Here is a 26852-nt window from a genome sequence, read left to right as displayed (position 1 = left end):
CACTTGACTTGGAAAAAACTCATTTTGTCACACTGCTATCGTGTGTACTGCACTATTTTCAGAATACCTGTACCCCAAAATTCCTGACCTCTACCACAGCACACCCCAACCATCCTGTATGTCCCTGATGCAATGTTTGTGGTCACCCTATTGGTCTCATTCGCTGGACCCTTTTGGAGGTACGTATATTGATATTTCCAATAATCTAAATTGCATGATCTAGCAGGAATTATATATGTGGAGCTAAAGTCAGCAGAAATCATTCTATCGATTAACTTAGAATTATCTTTTTCACTTAACAGATAGGAGTTTGGAAATAATGAGAACACCCAGCAGGAGAGAGAATGAAAAACTAGCCCTAAGGCTTTAAGCATCTTATGTGGAAAGGCTGGGAGGTCTAAAAGGACATGGGGAAAAAATGAAAGAACAGAAGTAGACAGAGAAATTCCATTTTGCTTTGTAATCTTCACTGAGACTTAAATACATTTAAATTTGTGTAGACACAACATGATTTAGAGAACAAGGAACCAGAGAATCACAGGTTGTCTCAACTAGAGAGGATATTTGGAAAAGATTCAGTACCATAATCTGAGATAGAAGAGATGAGATAGCCCGTTGGCTAGGAGAGAAGCGCCATTTGACTGTAAATATAGACCTGCCAGAACCACACGCCTGTGCTCAGGCTGTCCTCCAAGCCATCGGAGGCAGTGGCTGCAGATATCCGGAGGACTATTGGAACGGGGAACAGATGCTCCTTGTCAAAAACTATTAAAACCCTTCAAGAAGAGGGTAAGCCCAGAGGCTGACCTGGTAGTGTAGGAGATAAATGGAGTGACGCCATTCAAGTGGGGAGAAAACGCTCAGGCAGATGGACATTGATAAATGATTTTAACTGTGATTCCAAAACAACAGGAATGCAGTAAGTGGGCGCTGCTGGCAGCTTCTGGGGACAGGCAACACTGCCCCTGCGTCAATCAGTCCAGTCCCAGCCCCACCGCAGACATGATTCATCAGATTGGGTGCCGCACGAGAGAAAAACAGCCTGATCCCCTGCAAAGGGCACTCTGCTAGGAGACAGGAGCACCAGGAAGCACCCGCAAACATTATTAAGCACCTGCTATTTGCCAGACCCTACACTTAGCACTTTACCAATTGTAGCTGTTCAGTCTCCCAGCGCCTTCGGTGATAAGCAGTGGTTTCGTTGGAGCCCGCTTGTACCAGTTTATGAGAGCATCTCTTTGCTGTTTGCATCTCTTCCCGGGTCCATGTCTGGTGACCTCATCCTGGAAGCTTGAAATTAGCCATGGTGGAACGATCCACTTCAGAGCAATCAGCAAATAGAACAACTCCATTTGGGGGGTTTTTGTTTTTCTTCCAGAGGACTGGTTGTTAAATATTCACCAGCACGCTACTGGTGACAAGTACCATGATTACTCCTTTATGAATAAGGACACAGTCACAGAGATGTGAGAAAACTTCCCCCAAACCACACAACTGGAGTGTTGTGGCTTCAGCTCAATCTCAAGTCTGTTTGGTTCCAAAGCCCAGGCTTGTAACCCATCTGTGCTCAGACGACCCCTGGGCTAGCGCCAAGTCTGGTGACTTGACATCTCCAAAATTCTTCAGACTCCAGCCTCCTGCTCGGCAAATCAGGTGGTTTAAATGGAAGGATCCATAGTTTTTATCCAATTCTTCTGGTCTACTTGTGTGAAGTTCACACCCATCATTAAAACCCTTTCTATAGGGAGACTTGATGTTGTCGATGGCAGTTAACATTTCTCTAGAATACCTATTCTCCAGTGATACCTACCCATTAGAAGTCATTCTTTAGATAAAATAGTCTCAGGCTGGATGTTAGCCCCCTGGCTAAGGGAACCACATTTTGCATTCAAAGGCTTTAATCATGCTATAATGGAAACCTTAACTGAAATGAAGGGAGGAAGCTTTATCCTGGCACTGCCTCATGTGTGATCTGTAAGAGCCTGAGCCACTGTGGGACTTCCACAGACATCGTGCACATTGTGGAGTTTGCCTTTGCACAGACTATTTCCTATTAATGAAATATCCTTCTCCCATCCTGAATAGAAAGTGCCTCTGAGGAGTGCTGAGTATGGTGTAGACAGAGCTCTGAGTTACACGGAGCAGGTGTTCGAGCCAAGAAAAGTCCTTTTCCATCCTGTTCCTCTACCCTCATTACAGACCTGCTGGGTACCAAGGTGGTAACGCTTCACCAAGAATGGAATCTCCCATAATACTTTGCTGAATACATAGTTAAAGCTTGACAACCACAATGATTCGTATTTATAGGATTTTGTAGACTGTAAGCATCTTTTCATACTTTGTGTTGTCGTCGCCACAATCTTGCCAAGGGTACAGGGCACCTGATTTCAAACTGGAATTGGCATTCTCTCTCTGCCACTTAGTATTTGGCTTTAAGCAAGCCACTTAGCCTCCTTGTTTTTTCCATCTTTAACACTAAGGTAATTATGCCTTTTTAACCTGGTTCTGGTGAGATTTAAACAAGAAAATGTATATCAAAAAATCGGTCAACCATATACCATGTTACAAATACAAGCAATCATTTTGCAGGTGGGGAAACTGAAGCCTGAAAAGATTAGTGACTTGCACAACACCAAGGGGGAACCCTAAGGTAAGGTATGAACTTTGGGAGATAGATAATGGGGTGTCAGTGAAGGTTCAACAGTAGCAACCAACGTACCACTTAGGTGGGGAATGGTGGCAGTGAGAGAGAATATACATACATATGGGAAATCTCTCTTTCTTTCTCCTAATTTTTCTGTGAACCTAAAACTGCTTTAAAAAATTAGGATTCATTTAAAAAAGATTAGTGATTTTCTGAACATTACACATCTAGTAAGTTCTGACGCAGGTCTCTGACAGCGTGTTCTGACATTAGCGTATTCTGATGCCACATTCTTCTCATTGCTCTCAGTAATCTCAAATCTTAGAAATTCCGTAATCTACATTCTGCTTAGATTTTAACACAGTACAGTAGGTGCCTGATACAGTGGTGCTCACAAAATCTATAAGGTAATAAATAAATACTCTGCCTGCTTGGATGATTACCTAAAATGTAATAATAGGATAGAACACATCTTTCTATCAGTTTTATAAGGTAATTCCACACTGAAGGGAAGGATTGTATGATGAATATGAAATAGAATTCCAAAATCAGATGATCCTAGATTTAAATCCAGGCTCTGCCATTTATTGCTTATGTGACCTTGAATAAGTTACCTCATATCTACGAACCTTTAGTTTCTTACCTTTAAAATGCAGGTAATAATATTTTATAAAATTGCTAAGAGAACTAAAAATAATATTGTAGCACAAGAAATGAGCACTAAGCTTGGCTTACTATACGCACTCAATAAATGTTCACTTTGCTATTATTTTATGCAAAATTGCTGAGCCAATGTCTTCTTTTCTGTGTTGTTGAGTTAATTTCATGAACGCAGTTAAATACCAGTACAACTTGGTATTATGAAAGAAACATCTACTCCACATACTGAGAGCAAAGTTTTGCTTAGAAGTAAGAGGAAGAAGGAAGAATGGAAAGAAATCCCCCTCTTGCCTGGTAGCTCAGAGATGTCTTGGTTTTTTTTTTCTCTTTTTGCAAGAAATAAAAATGTTTTTTAAAAAAATGCAAAGCATGAAGAAATCAAGCTTCTCCTACAAGATCCGAGAGTAAATAGAATTCCTTCTACCAGCCCTGTTCACAGACCGAGAGGATCAGTTACGGCATGCCCTGATTAAAAACACGCTAGCCTCTAAGACCGAAAAGGTCTGTCTTGTTCAAAAGCTAAGAGACAAAGGAAGGTACTTAACAGAGAAATAACTAATGGGGACCATGGAGTTGGCCAGACGATGTTTGGAAGGAAGCTTAGGACTCTCATTTTTTAACTACTAACCACCCTTAGTAGTTAAATCACCCAAAAGAGAAATTTAAAAAATTATGCCCCTGACTGACCTGAAGTAATTGAGAGGAACTTCTGCTTAATTCCTTTTTGTCACTTACTCCCAAGAGCCTCCACCTCCATGCTTTCAGGGCAAGGGCAATTTTCTGCTTGAATTCATCTAGAAAAAAAAAAACGCTTTGTTGCTGGATTGAGTCTTGCCTGTCACAGTTTAGGGGCTAGTTGTCAGAACAGGGCTCGGCAAACACCTGAAAAGACAAGGGTGTTTTGGAACAATTAATATCCCAGGTTATCAGGCTGGAAGTTCTTTTCTCTACCGATCTGTGGACATCATGAGAATGAAGTCAGCCAATGACTCAAAACGAACTTTTCCAAACTCTCTTTCTCTGATTACTGTCCCTGCTGGGGAGGTTTTTTCCTCAGCCACCTGACCTTCTTGTTCAAAGCTTCCAATCAATTCCCCAGCTAAGTGCTGTCTCTCTGGAATTGAGAACACTGTTGAAATTTCAGATCGTGACATTTTTGAACACCTGGGTGAGAAGCTCCTGGTGAGATAAGACAGAGAAATAATAAAGTGGGCTCACTAGTGTGCTGCAATCCTTTAGCATTCAGGAGATGGACTCCCAGTGCCTCAAAAGGATTAACAGCTTAATATTTTTTGGCCAAGTTTCCCAGGGCCAACCCAAATATACTCCTCTCATTCGGAAGTGCCCAGGAAGGGTTTCCAGTCCCCCAAGATTTTATGCTCTTCCGCCTTTGTACCCAGAGATAGGCAATCCTGAGTTGTGTCTGAGATTTCTCTTTTTCAAGATAGAAAATCTTCAAAGACAGATAAAATATTTTTGGAGTTTCTGTAATGTTGGTGTCACCAAAGTTCTGAAGGGCATGTGTCTACTTCAGGGAGGAAAAAAAAAATAGGGCAGGCTCCTAGAAATCCCAGTTGCCCAATTGCGTGAGAATCAGAGGAGCCTCCTTGCAGAAACAGTGATGAGAAATTCAGGGCAGATAAAGACAAGTGTCAGAGGCAATTCTCTCCTGGACTTGTAGCATGTGGAGCACCTGATTGCAGAGGAAAGCAGAGCATGGCCCTACCAGCGCAGGACAAGAAACTGGGAAAAGTAACTGTGCGGCAAGAGCCTATCCTTCTTGAAGGGAAAAGCAGGACACTTATAAATAACCACGAGAGCAAGGAAAAGGAAAAGTCATGCAAGCAAAACTCCATGAGCAAGATGGAATCTGATCAAAGAGAATGCATTGAGGCCACATCCAGGTTTGGGGGCAGGAGTTCTTCTCGCCAGGTAAAATTAGTTCATTTAAGATGAAGCAATGCAACATAATGGAAACAACCTAAGTGTCCATCAGCAGATGAGTGGATGAAGGAAATGTGTGTGTGTGTGTGTGTGTGTGTGTGTGTGTGTGTGTGTGTGTGTGTACATACACTGGAAAAATAATGAAATTTTTAAAAATAAAAACATTTTTAAACGATGGGACAAGGGAGGTCTGAGGCAGAATCCAGTCCCCCAGAAAAGTATGGGTACACATAAAATGAGAAGGTCAAGGATCCTAGTCAACTCTCAGGGTTTCAAAATGAGGCTGCATTTCCCAAAGGGAACCATCCAAGGCACCAGGTTGTCAAGAACTGTTCAAGAAAACTAGTCCACACACAGTGAAGGTAGATTTACGCTTCAGTTCAGTTTCAGTTTTCCTGTGGACACCAAACCCCAAATTCATCATCAGTCCTTTACACTAGGAATGCTGGGAATTAGTGCTGAAACCATGAAGGAAATTAGGCTAATTAGGCTGGTTCTAGATCATATTTGCTGGAGAGGGGTTTCTAATTGTACCAGTAGGCTCGGTTCTCATTGAGCCTGGTCCTGAGTGGGCTGGAATTAGCATTGGTAAAGTGCCTTGTGTTAACCCTTCTCTCTACTCTCCTCTTTCTCCTGGGACCCCTCACCACCATGTCATGTGGTCAAGTGCTTTCTATTATTCTTCACAATGTAGCTGAAAATTTCCAAGTAAGATGACAACTAGAATCATTGATAAGATGGAGATGCACTCTCTACCTCTCAAAATGATTGCAGAGATTAAATGTGATAATTCATGCCCAGTTTATATCTATGATGTCTCATAGTGCTATGTACTCATTATGATAGTTAAAATCATCATCATCCCCATAATAATTATTATAAGCACAAGCATCTTTCTCCCTGTTAGCTGATAATCAAAATACCCAAAGAAATATAAAAATACAGAGAATCCAACATCAGCAATGAAAAAATAAACAAAAATACAGCCCAATAGACAAATACTTTTCCCATTGGAAGTGTCTTAAATTTTAGGTTAGAAGAGAGAACAGAGTTTGAAATGGGGAACTGAGACACATTTCTCATTATCTTCTGCAAGTTGAAACCAGACAAATCCTATCAGTCTTCACTTATTTCTCTGGGAAAGTTACTCATATTAGCCACTCATTTAATTTTGCGTGGTCATTTCCAAATCTGAATGATTGTAATACCCACCTCAGAAACATAAAAATATAGATCTAGGGCCCCTTTTACATCACAAATTTCTGGGTGGAGGTGCAGGAATTTGTATTTAAAAAAATTCAGCAGATGGGTTTTTTAGAAAGACAAGAAAAGGGAATAAAAAGGGCAGGTAGACCTCATTTTATTGCACTTCGCTTTATAATGCTTTGCAGATAGCGCATTTTTTTACAAGCTGAAGGTTTGTGGTAACATGACGTCGAGCAAGGAATCAGTACCAATTTTCCAACAGTATTTGCTCACTTTGTGTCTCTGTATCACATTTGGGTAATTCTCACAATATTTCAGAATTTTTTACTATCATTATACTCATCATGGCAATCTGCGATCAGGGATCTTAGATGTTGCTACTGCGGTTGTCTTGGCATTTTTTAGCAATATTTTTAAATTAAATTATGAGTATTTTTTAAAGCATGATGCTATTTCACATTTAATAGGCTACAGTATAGTGTAAACATAGCTTTTATATGCACCAGGAAACCAAAAAAATGTGTGACTTGCTTTATTGCAGTGTTTGGTTTATTGTGGTGGTCTGGAACCAAGCCTGCAATATATGAGGTCTGCCTTTACTACAGATTGTGAAGGGAGAAATAAGACTGTCTTTGTTTGCAGAAGACATGACTATTTATATCAAAATGTCCACAGAACAGACCAAAAAACAGTCCTAAATCTAAATAAGTGATTATAGCTACATGGCAGGATACAAGGTTGATATCCAGAAGTTTAAAAAATATACACTCTGGAGTATGTATGTCTGTAAAATTGTTTCAAGACCACTGCTCTGCGTCTCCACCATTATTCTTCAATTTAGCTCTATCATGAAACCCAAGTGATATTATGCAGATTAAGAATTCACGCTCAACCACATTCAATAAATTTGAAAAAAAAAAACTATCCTGAATAAACAATCATTAATCACTTCATTGACTTATTAAAGTTTTGTTTTTTTTTTTCCTGCTGAACTTGTTTGAAAACACTTGATTAACCTCTTAGGAGTAATAAAACTGAAAGTCTTTAAACACACCTGGCACTGTAGACTAGCAACATGTCCACACTATTTTCAGTAACATTTTATTGTACCTCGGTTTGCTTTTTCCTATTTTTTTCTTATTCCTAACGTCAACAATACTGAACATGTAAAAATCTCAGAAGAAAGAAAAAAGTAATTAAAAAGTGAAAATCTTTTCAAGAATTAAAAGATTTTAAGCTTTGAGGGTAAAAGAATGTCTTTGAAACTGACTGTTTAAATCCGTCAAACAGCAGTTACCATGGACCAAAATATGAAGCAGATGTTCACCGTTTAAGAAATCTGGAAAAAGACGGTGGTGTCAAAAGTAAATAAAGGTTCTCTTGCGATACAGTCAAGCAATTTTCTGTGTGCCTCCGAAGTGTTTGATTCATTATCAAAATATTTTGGGGTAAAAAAAGAAAAGAAAGTAGACATGTTGGTCTCTGCTCTTGGTTCCTGGCACAAAGCTCCTAAAAGCTTTGTAACTTCCTAAGAGCACTAAAAGCATCCTTTGTCCTACTGAGGCAACTCTGGGTGGGCTCCTGGGGGGCTCTAGGATAAAGGCTGCTCCCTAGAAAGACCAAGCCATAATCAGAAGCTTGGAATTTTCAGCCCTACTCCTCACCCTCTAGAGAGGGGAGAGGGACTAGAAATGGAGTTAGTAACTGATCATACCTACATGAGGAAGCCTCCATAAAATGCCTAATAGCATGAGGTCCGGGGAGCTTCCAGGTTAGTGAAAACATTCACATGGTGCTAGGGTCATGCACCCCAAGTCTGTGAAGATGGAAGCTCCTGGGCTGGGGACCCTCCCAAACGTCACTCTACGTATCTCTGCGTCTGGCTGTTCATCTGTATCCTTTATCATATCCTTTAGTAAACTGGTAAACATAAATGTTTCCCTGAGTTCTGTGAGCCTCTCTAACAAATGAATCAAACCTAAGGAACTTCTAATCTATAGCCAGTTGGTCAGAAGCACAGGTGATTTCTTGAGCGGAGACTAGCATCTGAAGTGTGCATGCATGGTGGGGAGTGGGGCGCCGTCTTGTGGGACCGAGCCCTTAACCTGTAAGGTCTGATCAGCCAGCATTGAGTTCAATTGTAAGACTCCCAGCTGGTGTCACACAGCATTGCTTGGTGTCGTGAAAAACCTCCCCACATTTGGTGGATGGAAGTGACCAGAAGTGAAATAGTCTGTATAAAAATAAAGGAAACACAGGAAAGAAGTACACAGCAGGGAAGAACTGGGATTTCCCCTAGTCAGGGAGGAAAAAAAATCCGAGTTTTTCCATTATAGTGACAGAGCAATAAAAGAGGAATTCTCATCCCAGATAAGTTATCTGATACGTGTGTGCTCTGATGAGACAGAAGTCACTGACATGTCTTGGCCCTTCACTTTTTCTCTCCAGTTCGGTAGGTACCATGCTTATTTATATCACCACTCCGTTAGCAAAGCTACATGACTTAATTTTCTCTCCTTCCTCCCCACACATCAATGTCGGTGTGGCTTTGGTACTGAGGTCTACAAATAGGATGAAACTCTGTTCAGTGCAAACTGTTGTACTGTTTGTTATGACCTTGTTCAGTTTTTCCAGTGAGTTTCCAATGAAACCCCTTTTATTTATTTTATTTTTTTTTTTTGAAAATACTCGTTTTCCTCTATAGGTCACCACATAATGAACACAAGTTTATGCAATCATTTTCCTAAGGCAACAGCATCCAAATTTTGAATAATTTTTTTCATAAATAAAATTCTGATGACTAGAATTTGTATTGTTTATTTAGAAAGGAGATAAAGTTAATCATTGCCTTAACTAATTCTGATAAACTTTTAAATTTGAATTTGAGTTTAAATTAAAATAAATATTAGATGGAAATAGATTTTCTTTAAAAAAGTATTTAATGGCACCACAGAACTAGGGCAATAATACTATCATGATTTTTTCAATGAATTCTTGCACAATTAAATGTTCTCATAGTCTGACCCATTTTATCTGTCAATAATCTCATGAGATGAGTGAGAAAGATGCAAGCTTATGTTTCAGAAAATAGAACAAAGGCATCTAGCAGCAGTTATTTCTTCTAATTGTTTATATCTTGCAGAATCTGATCTAACGGCCATGAGCTGCACAATTTTGTTGGTGTGGGTGAGTAGCAAGGAAAATAAAAAAGGAGAGAAAATTAAGATTATTTTTATTTTCCATTACAGTTTATTACAGGATATTGAATATAGTTCCCTGTGCTGTACAGTAGGACTTTGTTGTTCATTTTATATATAGTAGTTTGTATCTGCTAATCCCAAGCTCTTAAGTTACCCTTCCCCTATCCCCCCTTCCCCCTTCGGTAACCATAAATTTGTTTTCTATGTCTGTGAGTCTGTTTCTGTTTTGTAAATAGGTTTATTTGTATCATATTTTAGATTCCACATGTAAGTGATATTATTTGATATTTGTCTTTCTCTGTCTGACTTACTTTACTTAGTATGATAACCTCTAGGTCCATCCATGTTGCTGCAAATGACATTGTTTTATCATTTTTATGGCTGAGTAGTATTCCATTGTATAAATATACCATATTGTCTTCATCCAGTCATCTGTTGATGGGCATTTAGGTTGTTTCCATGTCTAGGCTATTGTGAACAGTGCTGCTCTGAACATTGGAGTGCATGTATATTTTTGAATTAGAGTTTCCTCTAGACATATGCCCAGGAGTGGGATTCCTGGATGATATGGCAACTTTATTTTTACTTTTTTAAGGCACCTCCATACTGTTATCCATAATGGCTGCATCAGTTTACATTCCCACCAACAATGTAGGAGGGTTCCCTTTTCCCCACACTCTCTCCAGCATTTATTATTTGTAGATTTTTTAATATGGCCATTCTGACTCTTGCGAGGTGATAACTCATTGTGGTTTTGATTTGCAATTCTCTAATAATTAGCAAAATTGAGCATCTTTTCATGTGCCTGTTGGCCATCTGGATGTTTTCTTTGGAGAAATGTCTATTTAGGTCTTCTGCCCATTTTTTGGATTTGGTTGTCTTTCTTGTTGTTTCTGTTATTGATCTGTAGGAACAGTTTATATATTTTGGAAATTAAGCCCTTGTCAATCGCATCATTTGCAAGTATTTTCTCCCAATTTGTAGGCTGTCTTTCCATTTTGTTTATGGTTTCCTTTGCTGTGTGAAGGCTTATATGTTTGGTTATGTCCCACTTGTTTATTTTTGCTTTTATTCCTATTGCCTTGGGAGGATGACCTAAGAAAACATTGCTGCAGTTTATGTCGGAGAATGTTTTGCATTTGTTCTCTGCTGGGAATTTTATGGTGTCATGTCTTTAAGTCTTCAAGCCATTTTGAGTTTATTTTTGTGTGGGACGTGAGGGGTCTAACTTCATCGATTCACATTCGGCTGTCCAGCTTTCCCAACACCATTTGCTGAAGAGACCTCTTTTCTGCATTGTATATTCTTGCCTCCTTTGTCAAAGATTAATTGACTGTAGATTTATGGCTTTCATGTGCCCTGCATTGGGGCCTTTTTCAATTAGGAGATCATGGCAACTTTTTTTTTCCAGGAATCTTAACTATTCACTGCAACCTACATTACGCTGCATCCAATTCAATAGCCAAAAGATCTTATTGTACCAACAGTGAGCATTAGAGTGGTCCAGAAATTTCAAAACTGGCAGCATTCCTCCCAAACTACTAGGCTGTACCTCATTTTATATTAATGTGGTTGCTTGCCTGGGAATGGAATGGAGGCTTGCTACATTCACCGAGACTTGCCTGTTTTGGATTGCAGATGGCCCTTAGCTCCTGACCCAGGCATTTCTCTCAGCATCCAGCACTTTCTCCTCCCAATCTGGTCTTTTCCACATTACTCACAAGATGTAGAGCATTACTATCTTATGACTCTCACGTTTCTGGTGGAATTCTCTTTTCAAAGTTCGGCATAAGTGCCTATTCTTAGGCAATCCCTGGAGATGTCTTTGAATCTTTAATAGAATGATGCAATCTACATAAACCAGCTTTCATCAAATAGACTTATATGGAGAATCCTAAAAATTACAGCACTCATTTATTTGAAGACTGTGCAGGCTGAAAATACAATTTATTTTAAGATGATTGTAGACATTCATTTCCAAAGATTAATATATTGATACCTTTATAAGGGAAATGATGCTGCCCTGCACTTTTGAAGTCAATGCCACCTTGCTCTCCTACAAAATACCTCTCAGTGCCTATGACAAAGTAATTTACAATCACTCTTGAAACTTCTAATTTCCTTACCAAATATAATGATACAAAGTAAAAGACACATAGCAGTTTGTGTCAGAGGAAACTTGAAAAAGTTACATTTTGGTTAAGAAAAGACTCAACTGCTGCAAAAAGTATTCAAGAAATACTTAGAATAAAAAAAAAAAAAACCTCACCCCATTAGAGACAGAATGTGATGGATTTCAGAATGCACAAGAGAAGTGAGGCTTCCTGCCTTCACTCGTGTAAAGGGAATAAAATAAATACGAGATAATGTTTTCTCTTTCCACTTTTATGTCTTTAATCTTAACTATTTCTAGTCTACTACCCGCCTGTTTCATATAATGAGAGTGATTTAAAAAAAAAAAAAAAAGAGCAAAACTTGAAATGGTTAACAAGGATCCAGTTAGGGAATTTGTAATTATAGCAAAAAAATTTTTAAAGCATCTATTATGTAGTAATGTCTACAGGGATTTTCATTCATTGACTTATCAGTAAATATTTAATGGTTAGCTATTATAAGATCATAAGTAAGGCATTCTGGATATAGTGAGAGGATACAAGGATAAATCAGGGTACAGAGATACAAGAGGAAAAAAAAAACAATGATACTAAATGATAATAGATGGATGAGTGGATGGACGGATGGAAGGAGACAGAGAAAAGGAAGGAAGGAAGAAAGAAAGAGGGAGGGAGGAAGGAAGGAAGGACATATAAGAGGAAAGAGAAGAAAATTGAAAAGATGGAAATTAAGTGCTATGGGAGGTCCAGGAAAAAATTTCCTATGGCCACCAAAAGGAAGTTGTGGCTCAGGATACAGAAGAGATAAGAAGAAAGAGTTGCGACTTGAGGAGATGAGAAATGCTCTTTTAGAGGGGTTATGGATAAAGCTAGGAGGAGCAGAAAAAACAGGAACTGTTGCAAAGTAGGATAGTGTGCAAATATCTAGAGAAAAAAGAAGTGGTTCGGTTTGGTCGTGGCACAGAGAATAAGTGGGACAGGCAAGAAACAGGATTACCAGTGTAATTCAAGGAAACTTGCATCCCAGAGGCGAATGTTACGTACATAACCAGCATCAGAAACAAATCCTAAATCTCAGATGTTTTATTTCTCCTGCCTACTACATTTCAGTGTAACTAATTCTCAATGTTCTACATTAACTAGGATTGTGACAAGAATCACTAACTAAACACCAGGACATCTTTGAAAATAAGAACATATTCTGCTCTGTCTCCAATACTTCTTGGGTATAATTCCAAAAAGCAGCACAAGGTTTTCCTCTGCACAGTTAGATGATAAATTGAAATAATTGTATCCCACAAAAAAAATACAAAACCGAAGCCAGAGCAAATAACAAAGGCTAACATGAAAAATAAGCACATATGTAGCAAAAAGAGAGAGAGAAATCAATATTGGTCTAGAAGCCAAGAAGCTATCAAAAGGATTGATGCTGTATTTCACCCTGTTTTGAAAATTGGAAGAAATAGTCCTGTAGCATCCAAAGCTGTACGGACACTTGTCTTATTACAGCTTTATTTGTTTTAACACCCAAGCCAGAGCAAAAGACCGTAAGCTTCTCCATACCACCCTGATCTCTGGGAGGTGTGGAAATGGAACTATAAAAAAATGCCCTGAAAGCTGATACTTGGCAGCCAATCAAGATTCCTCCATTTCTGAAATTAAATGTACTGGCCTCTCCAAGAATGGGAGGTGAGGGGACAATTGAAAGGCTGCTGCATTATTCCTGAAACTATAAGCCAGATGGTTTCAAAAGTCAACTGCTTCACACATGAGTAACAAATAAATAAATGAATTACTCTGGGATCTGTAAAATGGAACCCGAGCTGCCCACACCACTGGGCTGTGTCCCACTGCGCCAGCAACCTGAGAGCAAAACGCTTACCAGCTCATTCAGCATCTTAACCGGAAGAAAAATCATGGTGGCAAAGGCCCTAAATAGCACGTTTAGAAAAAAGCATCCTGTAACCCTTAGCCTGCCCGGGGAATAAAGAACCCCAAGTCACGTGTGAAAAAAAACCTTTTCATTCAGGCAGGTGGGGACCCATAGACCAACAGCAGATGTGTACAAAATTAATTGCTCCCAATAAACTGAAAACTATGGAAGCAACACAGCTTTGATGAAGTACAGATTTTAGAGCTAAAGTAGATTTAGTGAAGATACGGGGTCTGAAACTCAAGCATCCTGAACATCTGATTAAAAGATTCTGATTGTCACCAGCACCACAGTGCTGTCCCTGTGCCTCCTCTGTTGCTCCCACAACTGCCAGTGTAGCATCTCCTGAGCTGTCAGTACCTCGTGGCCCCTATGGAACAGAAAGCAATGGCCTTTTCTGGGTCACTTATAGAGTGATGTCATAGTTGAAAATGGCAAGGGGCTAAGAGATGCAGCTCTGTATTAGTCAGGGTTCTCCAGAGAAACAGAACCCATGGGATATACACAAGAAGAGATACTATGAGAATCAACTCACACAATTCTGAAGCCTGGGCTATGTCCCAGAATGTAAGCTGGACAACCAGGAAAGCTGGTGGTACAATTCAGTCCAGGTCTGAAGACCTGAGAACCAGGATGCTGAAGGCATAGATTCCAGTCTGAATCCTCAGACCTGGTGACCAGAAGCTCCAGTGTTTTCAGGGCAGGAGAAAATGGATGTCCCAGCTCAGGAGGAGACAGAGAATTCACCCTTCCCCACCTTATCATTCTATCTGGACCCTCAGCGGACTGCACGATGCCCGCCTCCACCACATTGTTGAGGATGGTCTTTGTACACTGTACTGGGTAATTCAAATGCTAGTCTCTTCTGGAAACACCCTCCCAGATACAACAGGAATAATGTTTTATGAGCTGTCTGGGCGTCCCTCGGCCCAGTCATGTTGACATAAAAAAATTAACCAGCACAGCATCTCATTCTTAAAATACACAGAGAGAGAGAGAGAACCATTTTAACTAAGAAATGATCTCAACACCCAAGTCTAAACTCTATGCTCAGAAACCAGCTCTCCCTTTGTCCCCCGGGGAGTGCACTGTCTCCTCCAACTGAAGGGGTCAGTCCTGCCTCCTGCTTCTTCAGAGTTTTCTCTAGGACCACATTGCTGCCTTGATGCTCCCAGTCCTGCCTCCTGCTTCTTCAGAGTTTTCTCTAGGACCACATTGCTGCCTTGATGCTCCCAAGAGATGTATTTATGCCTCTACCACCACCACCACCACCACTGCCCTCAAAGCACACACAGTTTGGTAGAGAAGGTAAGACCCGTCCATGGAAAGACATGAAATTAAGGAAGTACAGTGTGGTGGGCGTAAAGGAAGGTTTGGCAAAATCTAACCTTGCAAAGAAGAAAAATCAATCCCTGAGGACCTCATATAAAGGCCTCTAAATTTAATAGCATCCAGAAAAACCTCATGTCTCATTTTCAGTTTTGATAGGTCAGAAAGAAACCAAGAAGCCTGGCTTTTTTTCCTTTTTTTTTTTTTTTTGGAGGTCAAGCAGGATTAGACAATGGGAGAAGGTGTAGGAGAGACACTCTGAAAAACTTTCATAAAAAAAAAATGCCTTAGACAGCTCTCTGTGAACTAGTTGATGCATCTTCTTTAACCAAATTTGACTTTAATATGGGAGGGAATGCAGGTTAATTACACAGGAGAGTTTACGGAAATGGCAAAGTGAAAATTACCCTTCGACACGTTGTTAGAGTAAATTCCAGCCGATCGTTACTGAAGCAGAACAGAGAATTCCTTTAGGATGTTTAAAAAGGTCTTTCTTTCTTCCTTCATTTCTCCAGATCTCTCTTCCATCCTGTTCCTTCTCTTCTATGCTTTAAATTAACACTAAATAAACATACTCTGGAAGTAACAGACTTTACAAAAGCATTCCGCTACAAATATTTGAATATGGTAGAAATCCTTCATTTTTCATTCACTGGATTGACCTTAATATATCAAAGTGTAGGATAAATATGAGCACTAGAAATTTCCATGATTATAAGGATGATTTTTTCCTGCCTCCTCCATGGAGCCACCATGATAAAAAGGATCATTATTGATTTGACCTTCCCATGTATGAGACACTAAAAGTAGTTTAGAATTGTTTTGCACAATGGACTTCACCTACTCCCTATGTTTTGCTTAAACTGCTGCTTGTACAATATCAGGCCTCTTCAACCAGGATGAAAGTTTCTCAAAGGCTCAACCACATGCATTTATTCTGTGCTCTTCTCAATACATGGAACAGCACTGAGCAAAATTAGCGTAGACATTTGCTAAGCATATTTAATTGATGTTTTGGTTGAAGTGTGTACTGAACAGCTGTGTTACTTTTAATCAAAATAACATTTTGGAAGTTTACTTATGTTGTCCATTCAAAGATATTTTATCTTAAAGGGCATGATTTTTCTCAGCCCATCACATCATTTGCCTATATTTTTTAGCTGAGTTACTATTCTTCATCATCAACTTATCCTTCTTTTCCTAAACACTTTATGATTTATGAACTAACACAGCTTTATTTAAAAAAATTATTCAGACTCTGCCTTCCCCCCCCACCCCAAATCTTAGTCTTAAAGATGTAGTATTTTAGAAATCTGGCTTACTCCATTCTGCCTACTATTTTTGACATACCATAGACTGGGTACTTATAAGCAACAGAAATTTATTTCTCACAGTTCTGGAGGCTTGGAAGTGCAAGAGGAAGGCACCTTCAGATTCTGCATTCTGGTCCATAGACAATGTCTTCCCCTGTGTTCTCAGGTTGTGGAAGAGGTGAGAGAACTCTCTGGGGCCTCTTTCATAAGGCCATTAATCTCATTCATAAGGGCTCTGCCCTCCTAACATAATCACCCCTAATATGATCACCTTGGAGCCTAGGTTGTCAACATAGAAATTTGGAGGGGATATTCAGTCCATAACACATATAAGTAATCACTATCACTCCTCATTTGTTCATTAGTCTTGAATGTAACATTTTTTTAAATAGGGTAAGCTATAAGCCAACTAATTAATCCTATAAAGATGAGAAAATTAATGTGAGGGTAAGCCTTACTGATAAGCTGTGAGTTTTGGGTCATCGCTTGAATCCTTTGTGTTCATCAAAATATCCTTCTTTCTTTCCAACTTATTAGCAGCATGAAGAAGAGAGAGAAATAATATACTGAAAAATAGAAGCTTCAAAAACTTAACATTTTCAAACTAATATCTCAAGATTTCTATTAGTACCCATAGTGTTCCAAGCAGAGAATACACGAGTAGCCCACTGGGTGGTAGAAATATCAGGAAACAGAAGATTTAGTTTAAACTAGATTTCCATGGAAACGGAAAAGTTGTCGAAAGCAAAAGCAATGATTCTGTCATTTTTCCTGCCTGGAAACTCACCAGACAGAAACACCTGTTATACTGGAAGTAACTTGGAGAGCGAAGGGTTGATGAAGATGTGGAGATGCCATTAGGAAATGAAGGAAAGCCCTTAAGAATCCCCTTAGGTAAACTTCTCCTCTTGTTGGAAGCTTCAAGAGTAGGGTGAGCATGGGGCTTATGAACCTAAGATTACTCAGATCCACCTGGCTCCTCCTTGACAACTTATGGCAAAGAATTGAAGCCTATCCCCAAAAAACCCCGAAGCGCTGACTTTAGATATTTATTTGTCTGTTGCTATGGCAACTCAATGACCTCATCTGGTTTGGAAGCTACAAAGAAATAGTCATGCCGAGTAACTAGGAATAAGCCAGAATCCAGGAGACTTGGATCTTATACATGGCCCTAATTCTGACAATTGGTGAGATGTTGAGTCACTGCACTTCAGTTTGCCCATTCAAAACCTGAGGCACATGTTGATATTCTCAGTTCCTTGTATATGAACATTCTTTAGACCAGAGAGTTGCCTCATTATGTGAAATAAGGCATCATTTCACATAATGATGCCTTATGTGAAAAGAATTTTGAATACTCAGCAAAACATGTCTACTTAGGTGTCTGTTACCAAACTCTAAAGATTCCAGGCCCTACGAACTGAGACGTTAAAAGGAATATGTTCCCCAAAAGGCCATTCAGGGTAAAGTTATTTCATATTCATCTCCATTGCTTTGAGTACAATCTGTCAAACACAAAGTAACTGCCCAGGAAAACGTACCAAAAGTCTTTGTTCCCAAAGCTATAATACCTGAGTTTTATCTTGGCTTCCACTTGCCAAAACCATTAATCACAGAATGGCTCCATCAAGGCTAGTGCCAAATGACAAATGTCTCCTCTGGCTGTCATCTGGGAGATGGCGTCTATTCAAGCACCTATCAGCTATGTGGAAAGAGAATATTTTATGATAGCGTAGGCAATAAGAATTCAAGAGACAAATCATGTCTGAAAGCCCCTGAGTTGATAGCTTTGATCCTCACTCTGTTCTTCATTTGAAAAGGTAAATACCCCAGTCCCAACGACGGCAGACGCATCAGCGCTAACAAACCTGGGAGCAAGTCATCTGCCAAGGAAGCGAGCATGAGCTAATGTGAAGACTCAAGTGTACTTTCAGAGATCGTTATAAAGGTTACATAGTGTCACTCCTATGAGACAAACTAGATTGGGAGGTATGGGGCAAAGGAGTTTCATTTTTCATTTTAATCTCTCCAACTTGATTTGCTTTTTCAACTCCTATGAATGAATGAATCCATTTGGTTAAAACTTATAAAATGTAAAAACACTTATTTTGTTCTTAGTGTAGGGTACACTGTCAGTTGCCTACTCATTTTTTATTTCCCTCTTCCTTGTTGACAGATCTCCAGGTTTCTTTGTACAGTTGCTTCCTCCACGCAGCTAAGTGTGGGGAAGCTGACTTAATCTCCGGCTATGAGGCACATTCTCATTAGCCTGAATTATCATGCTAATTCCATTTCTCTAATAGAAGGACAGGGTTAAAGTCATTCATGGGACCCAGTTCTGACCAAAGTCACTTACAACAAGTGTTCAGGTGACAATGATGCCGATGGTTTGAGAATCTTACTTTGAGAACCCCTGTTCTATGTCTCTAAAAGGGACTCCTGCTCCTGCCTCAGTCGACCTCATCAGCCTCATATATTTTAGAACCCAATTTCCTTCCCTCTGCTTCATCAGCCATCTGTCCTCTGCTTTCTTTCCAACTTCCACAAAGTTGCTGAAATCTCTTTTCTACTAATGGTCCACCCCCAAACCCTATGTTAGAGGCGATACTTTGTAGGGGTTTTGGTCTGCTTATTTGTCTGTTTGTTTTCACTCTTTACTATCACTTTAATGACTTTTGGGAAAAGGGAGAATATAAACACATGAAGTCAGCCTGTCTTGTTGAGCCAAAGTCACACTGTTCTATTTCAGTGCATCAGTATGTCCCTAGCACCAATGTGTTTGCCTTTAGATCTTCTTCTGGGTCCAGAAGTTTCACTATCAATTATAATTTCTGGCTAAATTTTAAAAAATTGATTCTAGTTGTAAAAATTTTAGATATCTGGAAGTATACAAAAGAAGGTATGTGGGGAATAGAGATTCCACAAAAGACTAGGAATAGACCTACCATATGACACAGTCATCCTGCTCCTGGGCATATATCCAGAAGGAACTCTACTTCAAAAAGACACCTGCACCCCCATGTTCATAGCAGCACTATTTACAATAGCCAAGACATGGAAACAGCCTAAATGTCCATCAACAGATGACTGGATAAAGAAGATGTGGTATATTTATGCAATGGAATACTATTCCGCCATAAAAAAAATGACAACATAACGCCATTTGCAGCAACATGGATGTTCCTGGAGAATGTCATTCTAAGTGAAGTAAGCCAGAAAAGAAAGAAAAATACCACATGAGTTCACTCATATGTGGACTCTAAAAAAAAAAAAAAAAAGAAGGAGGAGGAGGAGAGGAAGGAAGAAAGGAAGGAAGGAAGGAAGGAAGAAAGGAAGGAAGAAAGAGAGAGAAAGAGAGAAAGAGAAAGAGAGAGAGAGACAAATGAAAATAAATACAAAACAGAAACAGACTCATAGACATAGAAGATATTTTTAAGCAGCTCAAAAATAAAATGTGGCAGAGGTGGGCTAGCAGTTTACCAAGCCCAATTTATCTGGGTGTCCCAGACAGTCTCCATGTTATTAGTCCTTGATTATGGGTTATGAGTGGGAATGACACATGTCACCTCTAGGCTAATGTGGTTAAGAAGTAAATGGACCTTCTTTCCTCTCTCTTTCCCCTATGAAGGGTCTCCCTCTGAGGACCTAAAGAAGGGCAGAGCCACAAGATGGAAGGAAATTGGGTCTTTGAATGACTGACCCAGAGGTAGGGCAGCTGATTAGGAACAACTTCACTGGATTGCTATGTGCTAAACCACTGAAATCTTAAGAGTATATCTCACAGCTAGCTACTTTACATTAACTAATAAATTAAATCCCTCTGGAATCTATAAACATGTTGAGGATAAATTAACTTTGCATTGGACTATTTTCTGTAGGAAATTCTCTTTAATAAAAGCTACAGATTCACAAAGAATTTCACCACAGCAATATATGAAATGATTTTTAGTTGACATATTGCTTAAAATTTGGTCTTCTAAATCTAAAGAAAATGTTCTTTTTTCATCTCCTTTAATAAGATCTAATATTTGCAATTATGATGAATTGAATGAGAGAATATATCAAAGTACTTTCCAAAAGTAAAAATATTATCCAAAGGTTACATAACTAACTTTGCTTAGGAGCAAGGGTGAATTAGAGACAATTCTAAATTCCTCTTTGTATTAATTTGTTGATTGAACTTATAAATTTCAGATTCTTCCCCAAAAGGCTGCAAATACAAGGTGCTGGAGATCTTAAATAAGTTTTATCAGCTCATTTTCTAGGTTAGTGCCACTGCCTTCTTGCAAGAAGCTTAATTTTTGTATTAGTCAATTTTTAAAACATGAGATGTTTTAATTAAACATCATCAGTGCTTTTAACCTTTGGAAACTCTGAGTTTCCAACTGCAGCATGTCGTAAGTCACCTAAGATGACTGAGGACCCTGAAGGCTAAATGAGGCTAATCAGGCATATTTCCACTTTGGTAATTGACCCGCTGGCTTCCTTCCACATGCCTAGACCGGCCTCTTGCAAGTGAGTTACCCTCCAGCCCTAAGCTTCAGTATTAAGCTCTGCCTGCCAAGAGATAGGGAAAGAGAAAAAGAATTTTGAGAGCACTTCAGTCCTTCTGGAGCTGTGACATTCAATAGGCTGTTTCTACCTTTCACCTAACAAATATGTATTAATCACATATTATAGATCATATTCTGGGAGGTGGCCTTAAGGTAGGGAGCTTGCCTGTATTTGCTTGCAGAAAATTCAATTCTCAGCTTTAGGTTTTTAAGACCAGTTTTCTATTTCCTGTGCAACAAAACCCAAAATATTCATGCCTTAAATCTGCAGTTGGAGGATTTGCAAAGACCCCATAAAAGTTCATCAGTTCAGAACTGGGTCCACCTGTGATTATTTTCGTGGAAGCTGGACTGGAACTTATTTCAGTGCTCAATGGGGAAAAAAAAAAAGATTAAAATGTGGCAAGAAAAAAAATATTGCTAACAAAAATAGAAGGAAAAAACTTACCTTACTTTTTTTAAAAGTGAAAATTTTAAGAGCTTTATTAGTACCTACGTATAGAATAAAAGTAGTGGACTGGTAACAGTTATCAGTATTATGGCACTGAAGCAAGACTAGAAGAATTTCCATTTGACAATCTTTTTAGCTCCATTGATGTAGCTGTCAATACTTAAAATGGCTTAAGACTGTTGATTGGTAAAGTCTGGTCTTCTAGATATCTGAGCCAAATTAGTTGTCCACTAACCACTCTCCACTAAAGAGTAAGTAATATGTATTAAACATCTACTCTGTGCCATCGTTGAGATAAGATTTAATAGATGTGGTCCCTGCCCTTGAAAAACCTTGAACGAAATGGAGAAATTTTTAAATGACACACACACACACACACACAAAATAATTAGCAGCAATGAGCAACAAATGACACTCAAATGACACAAGTTCCATTACAGTCCAGAGGCGGCAAAGACAGCTTTCAGTTTCAGTTTCCTCAAGACTTTTCTCAAAGAGATAAAATTCCAGCTGGAGTTCAAAGACAAGTGGAATGTCACGAGGCAGCAAGAAGCAAGATGTGTATTTCAGGACAACAAAATATGTCCTTAGAGAGATGAGAAAGCCCCTGGAAGTCTAAAAGCCACTGAGAGCTCAATGTGAACAGAGTAGGAACATGGGGGAGAATAGGAAAGTAACGTAGGGTACTCTAAATTCCAAGTTAAGCTGAAAGGATCACCGGCTGTGATGACAGAAGACTTTTCTGTTTCCTATCCTACAAAATTAAGCTTCATGACCTTGAGAAATGACTTAATCCCTCAGAGACTCCCTTCAACATTTATAAAATGTGAACTAGAGACCTAAAGCACTTACCTGTGAATCATGACCATGAAGGGGGAATGAAGTAGGATATGCAAATCCCCTAACAAAGCAAAGCTTCAACACGTCAGTGCCTCATTCCTCTAATACTTCCACCAAGTACTCATTTTAATAAATAATGGATTGGTATACATGCTTTTTGATAAAAATTATGATCTGTTATTTCTAGCTAAAAGAAATACCAAGGGTCAACCAGCCAGCCTCTTTTGGCAGTCAGGGATTTAAAAAAAGAAAAAGAAATTCTGTATTAACTAAAAAGATTTATTCAGCTCAAAGCATATCTTAGACAACTTCTCATCTCGCTCTCTCTAAAAAGCAGTGGTCAATGGATGGACACAGAGATCGTCATTCTCAGTGAAAAAAGCCAGAAAGAGAAAGAAAAATAGCACATCGTATCACTCATATGTGGAATCTAAAAAAAAAAGGACACTATGAACTCATCAACAAAACAGAAACAGACCTGCAGACTTAGTAAATAATCTATGGTTACCGAGGAAAGGAGGTAGGAGGGGCTAAATTTGGGAGTTTGAGATTTACAAACGTTAGCCACTATATATAAAAATAGATTTTAAGAAAAAGTTTCTTTTGTATAGCATGCGGAACTATGTTCAATATCTTGTAATAACCTTTAATGGAAAAAATATGAGGACAAATATATGTATGTGTATGCATGACTGGAACATTGTGCTGTACACCGGAGACTGACACATTATAATTGACTGTACTTCAAATTAAAAAAAAAAGCAAGCAGTGGTCAAAGAGCAAGAAATTCTATTCCTGTTTAATTTTTTTCTAGTTTTATTGAGAAATAATTGACATATATTGCTGTGTCAGTTTAAGGTACAGAGGATGATGGCTTGATTTACATATATTGTGAAATGATTATCACAATAGGTTTAGTTAACATCCATCTTCTCATAATAGATATAATAAAAAAAAAAAGAAAAAAATTCTCCTCGTAATGAGAACTCAAACCTACTCTCTTAAAACCTTCCTATATACCATGTAGCAGTGTCAGCTACAGTCATCCGGCTGTGTATTGTATCCCTAGCATTTACTTATCTTATAATTGTAAGTTTGTATCTTTAGACCACCTTTCTCCAATTTCTCCTTCCTCCACTCTGGTTACCACTCTGATCTCTTTTTCCGCAACTTTGGCGTCTTGTTTTGTTTTGTTTTTAAAGATTCCACATAAAAGTGAGATTATACAGTATTTGCTTTTTCTGTCTGACTTATGTCACCCAGCATAATGCCTTCAAGATCCATCCATGTTGTCACAAATGGTAGGATGTCCTCGTTTTAATGGCTAAATAATACTCCATTGTGTGTGTGTGCGCATGTGTGTGTTTGTGTGTATACCACAACTTCTTTATCCATTCATCCATCAATGGACACTTAGTTTGTTTCCATGTCTTGGTTATTGTACATAATGCTGCTATAAAACGAGGGTGCAAGTATCTTTTCAAGTTAGTGTTTTTGTCTCCTTTGGATATATTCCCAGAAGTGGAATTGCTGGATCACACGGTAGTTCTATTTTTAATTTGGGGGGAATCCTCCATACTGTCTTCCATAGTGGCTGTACCTCTATTCCCATTTAATACCCAAAACTTAAGGATAAGAATTATATGATATAATGGAAATAACTTATACAGAAACATCAAACACTGCTAACTAATCAGCCACATAACTTTCTGGATTTCATTGTTTTCATCGATAAAATGAAATGAATAAATCTGCCCCACCTAGGTGTCATGATTGTTATGAAAACTAACATATGATAACGTAGGTGAAAATGCCTTGGAAATTTACACAGAGTATGCTGAAAACCCACCTGGATCATTGAGTAATAATCTGTGGTATTAAACATTCACTCAGAGCCATTCTATACAGCCAGTGTCAGATGTAGCTGTCCTCTCACTCTGCTTCCAACAACTCATGTAGACACATTGTTTATAATCCTTTCCCCGCATTTCAACACAGCTCCAGACACATATATATCTTTGCAATATGTCTTTCACATAGTTCCTTTCTGATGAAGGTTGTTCACCACTATCAGCAGAACTTAGGACAGCATTTGCAGATTTATCCAGCCAAGAGATGAGATGGAAAGCTGGCTGATATCATGGGCAATGCGCAGGCTTCAGAATTAGGCAGAATTATTTTTGGTCTCTGATTTACTGGCATTTACCAGCTATGTGTCATTGAGCAATTTAACCTCTCAAAAGACTTCTGTGTAAAGTGGGAAAACATGTTTCTTACAAACTGTAAGATCTAGCACCTAATACGTGCTAAATATTCCATTTGTTCCCTCTCCCTGAGTGTATAAACTGAGAATTCGGTTCCAATTCACAGCTGCAAAGGGCTGTTATTATGTTGATTTGTAAGCCCTAGGCTGCTGCAAATCATGTCATTTACTGATGTATTAGGATGCTGATGATGAAGGATGAAGAGGAAGAGAAGAAGAGGAAAGCAAGGGGAAGGAGAAGGAAAAGGAGGAAGAGAAGAAAGCTGACAACAAAGCACACAGAGCATTACTCAAGTAACTTGCAGTTGGACTCTCTTGTTCCGGATCTTAATCCTGTATATTTTTATATGATCTCAGTACTATGTATGCTTCCCGGTACCCAGTACAAAGTCAACTGGATATAAAACTCAGAACCCACAGCTGTTGCTAACATTATTATATCACATTTTATTTTTATCTCCCTAACCACCCCTAAGTTGGATGAAGTAAATGCATCTGAAGTTTAAGTAGGTGTCTAGGCTGAATTTTGCACTGAATTTAGAAGTAGATTAAGCATGAATTTCAATAGGGCTCCATGTACTTTTGCCCTTTCTTCACTGTTTTACAATTGAGGTTAACTTATCTAATGTATAATGAGGTAATATCAGGAGAAAACAGTTTGCCTTTTAGATGATTAAGATAAAATATCTGACTCATTCTCAAAAAAAATATGTCATTGTGGCAAATATAAAAAGTTAAAACGGTTTACCCATGAAGTACTATTTCGTGTCTTTGCCAATAACCCTAGTCAGATTTCTCCACCAACCAAGTTTTACTTGATCATCATTATTAAAATGACATCATGTTATTACATTTATGTACAAAATAATAATCTGTTATTTGTATGTTACAAATAATACACATAATGAGTATTATTTTCAGCTGCAATAAAAGTATCATAAATTTAACCAGTGTATGGAGTCTTTCTTCACTTTAATGACCAAATCACATTAATGACCAAGCAGCCTGTTTGACCCAGTGTTTGATTAACTTCATCCTTTTAAATACTGTGGTTGTTTAAGTTTGGAAATGAAAATCCTTTTGTCTCATATAAAATGAAAATGAAACACTGAAGGTCACTAATATTTTGGAATAACTGTAGCGGTTTACCACTGGGGATCATTTAAATATTCCTCAAAACAATTTTGTTGCATCTGGCCCTGAGCTGTTCTATCCGTCATCGGGCTCCTCTGGTCAGAATCTTTTTCTGACATCACTACATTCCCAAGGTTGTATTTATTGAATTGCAAACAATACCAGGTCTGTAATCTCACAATCCAGTGAACATTACACTGAAACAACTCTAGACCAGTTCTTTCCTAGAGTCTTTTTCCTCCTAGTTTCTTATCAAACCTTTCAAGTCCTTCCCACAGTCTTCTGCCTCCCAGCTCTACATCACCTAAAAATAATAGTACCACGATCTGCACCACCACAGCCCCCCAAGGTCAGGAAACGATATGCAAGTTTGGAGATACAAAACTAAAGTTAGGGGGAAATATCCCAGTTGTATGTATAACCTACAAAAGTAAAGATGAAAATAAAGACAAAAATTAAAAATTAGAATTAAAAAAAAAGAAATATCCATTTTGCGTTACTTTACAGAATACTGCTTTTCAGGCTGAAGTGTTCATGTTCAGAGTGTTTCACTGGATTCGGGTCTTCCACAAGAATAAGAGGTTGGGAATACGGTCTTTATTTGCCTAAGTAAAAAGATTCTTTCAAAGATGAGGGCTTTTCTCCCCCCCCAGAACAGAGGGTCACTCTTTTCCAAAGTTTCCATCTTAGAGGAAGAACATTGCTTATAATGTTTTAAATAGTTAGAGGTGGTTGTTTCTATAATGTTGTTTTGGCTTAGCAAGAATTGTCAGCACAAGTTCCACCGGCACCACACACTGAGTACCAATGGCTGTGTGTTAAAAATATATCTGACCTGATGATTGAAAAATGAAGAGACAGACCCACGATTGCTAAGTGATTTGTTCTACCTGATGTAATCCCACAGACGGAAACGTAAAAACTATGACTTTTACTCCTTTCTTCAAATCCAGTAAGCCTCTGTCTATTCAGGGATAGAACACCTAAGCTCTTAAGAATGGTTGACGAGGAAATTGCCAGAATCTAAGTTTTACCTGCTTTATCCCTGCATGGGAAATCCATCTTTCCTTTTCTGTTTGAAGCCCTCTCCCTTATAGTTCAAATATCTTCTCTGCAAAACTTCCACTGAGTGTCTTACACCAGTTGTGTTATTTGCGTCTATCCCAACAACAGCATCTTTGTTACTGTGCATTACGGGTGAACTCACTAAAGATAGAGGTCTTTTTTCATTTGCTTTTCTATCTCCACTGTTTATCACAGTGCCTAGC

At 38.7% G+C, this 26852-nt stretch overlaps 1 long non-coding RNA gene across 1 annotated transcript; it reads right to left on the bottom strand.

The window, feature by feature from the left end:
• Positions 1 to 4681: 4681 nt before the first annotated feature.
• Positions 4682 to 18677, bottom strand: LOC116660753. The gene is made up of 3 exons (XR_004316364.1): positions 18518 to 18677; positions 5869 to 5872; positions 4682 to 4692 (listed from the first exon to the last, which is right to left on the bottom strand). It is a non-coding gene; the product is annotated as an uncharacterized LOC116660753 (long non-coding RNA).
• Positions 18678 to 26852: the final 8175 nt, after the last annotated feature.

Source organism: Camelus ferus, chromosome 31, assembly GCF_009834535.1.
Source record: "Camelus ferus isolate YT-003-E chromosome 31, BCGSAC_Cfer_1.0, whole genome shotgun sequence".
In the NCBI taxonomy this organism is placed as follows: domain Eukaryota; kingdom Metazoa; phylum Chordata; class Mammalia; order Artiodactyla; family Camelidae; genus Camelus; species Camelus ferus.
Note: the sequence above shows the minus strand (reverse complement) of the source record. Positions and strands in the feature narration are given on the sequence as shown.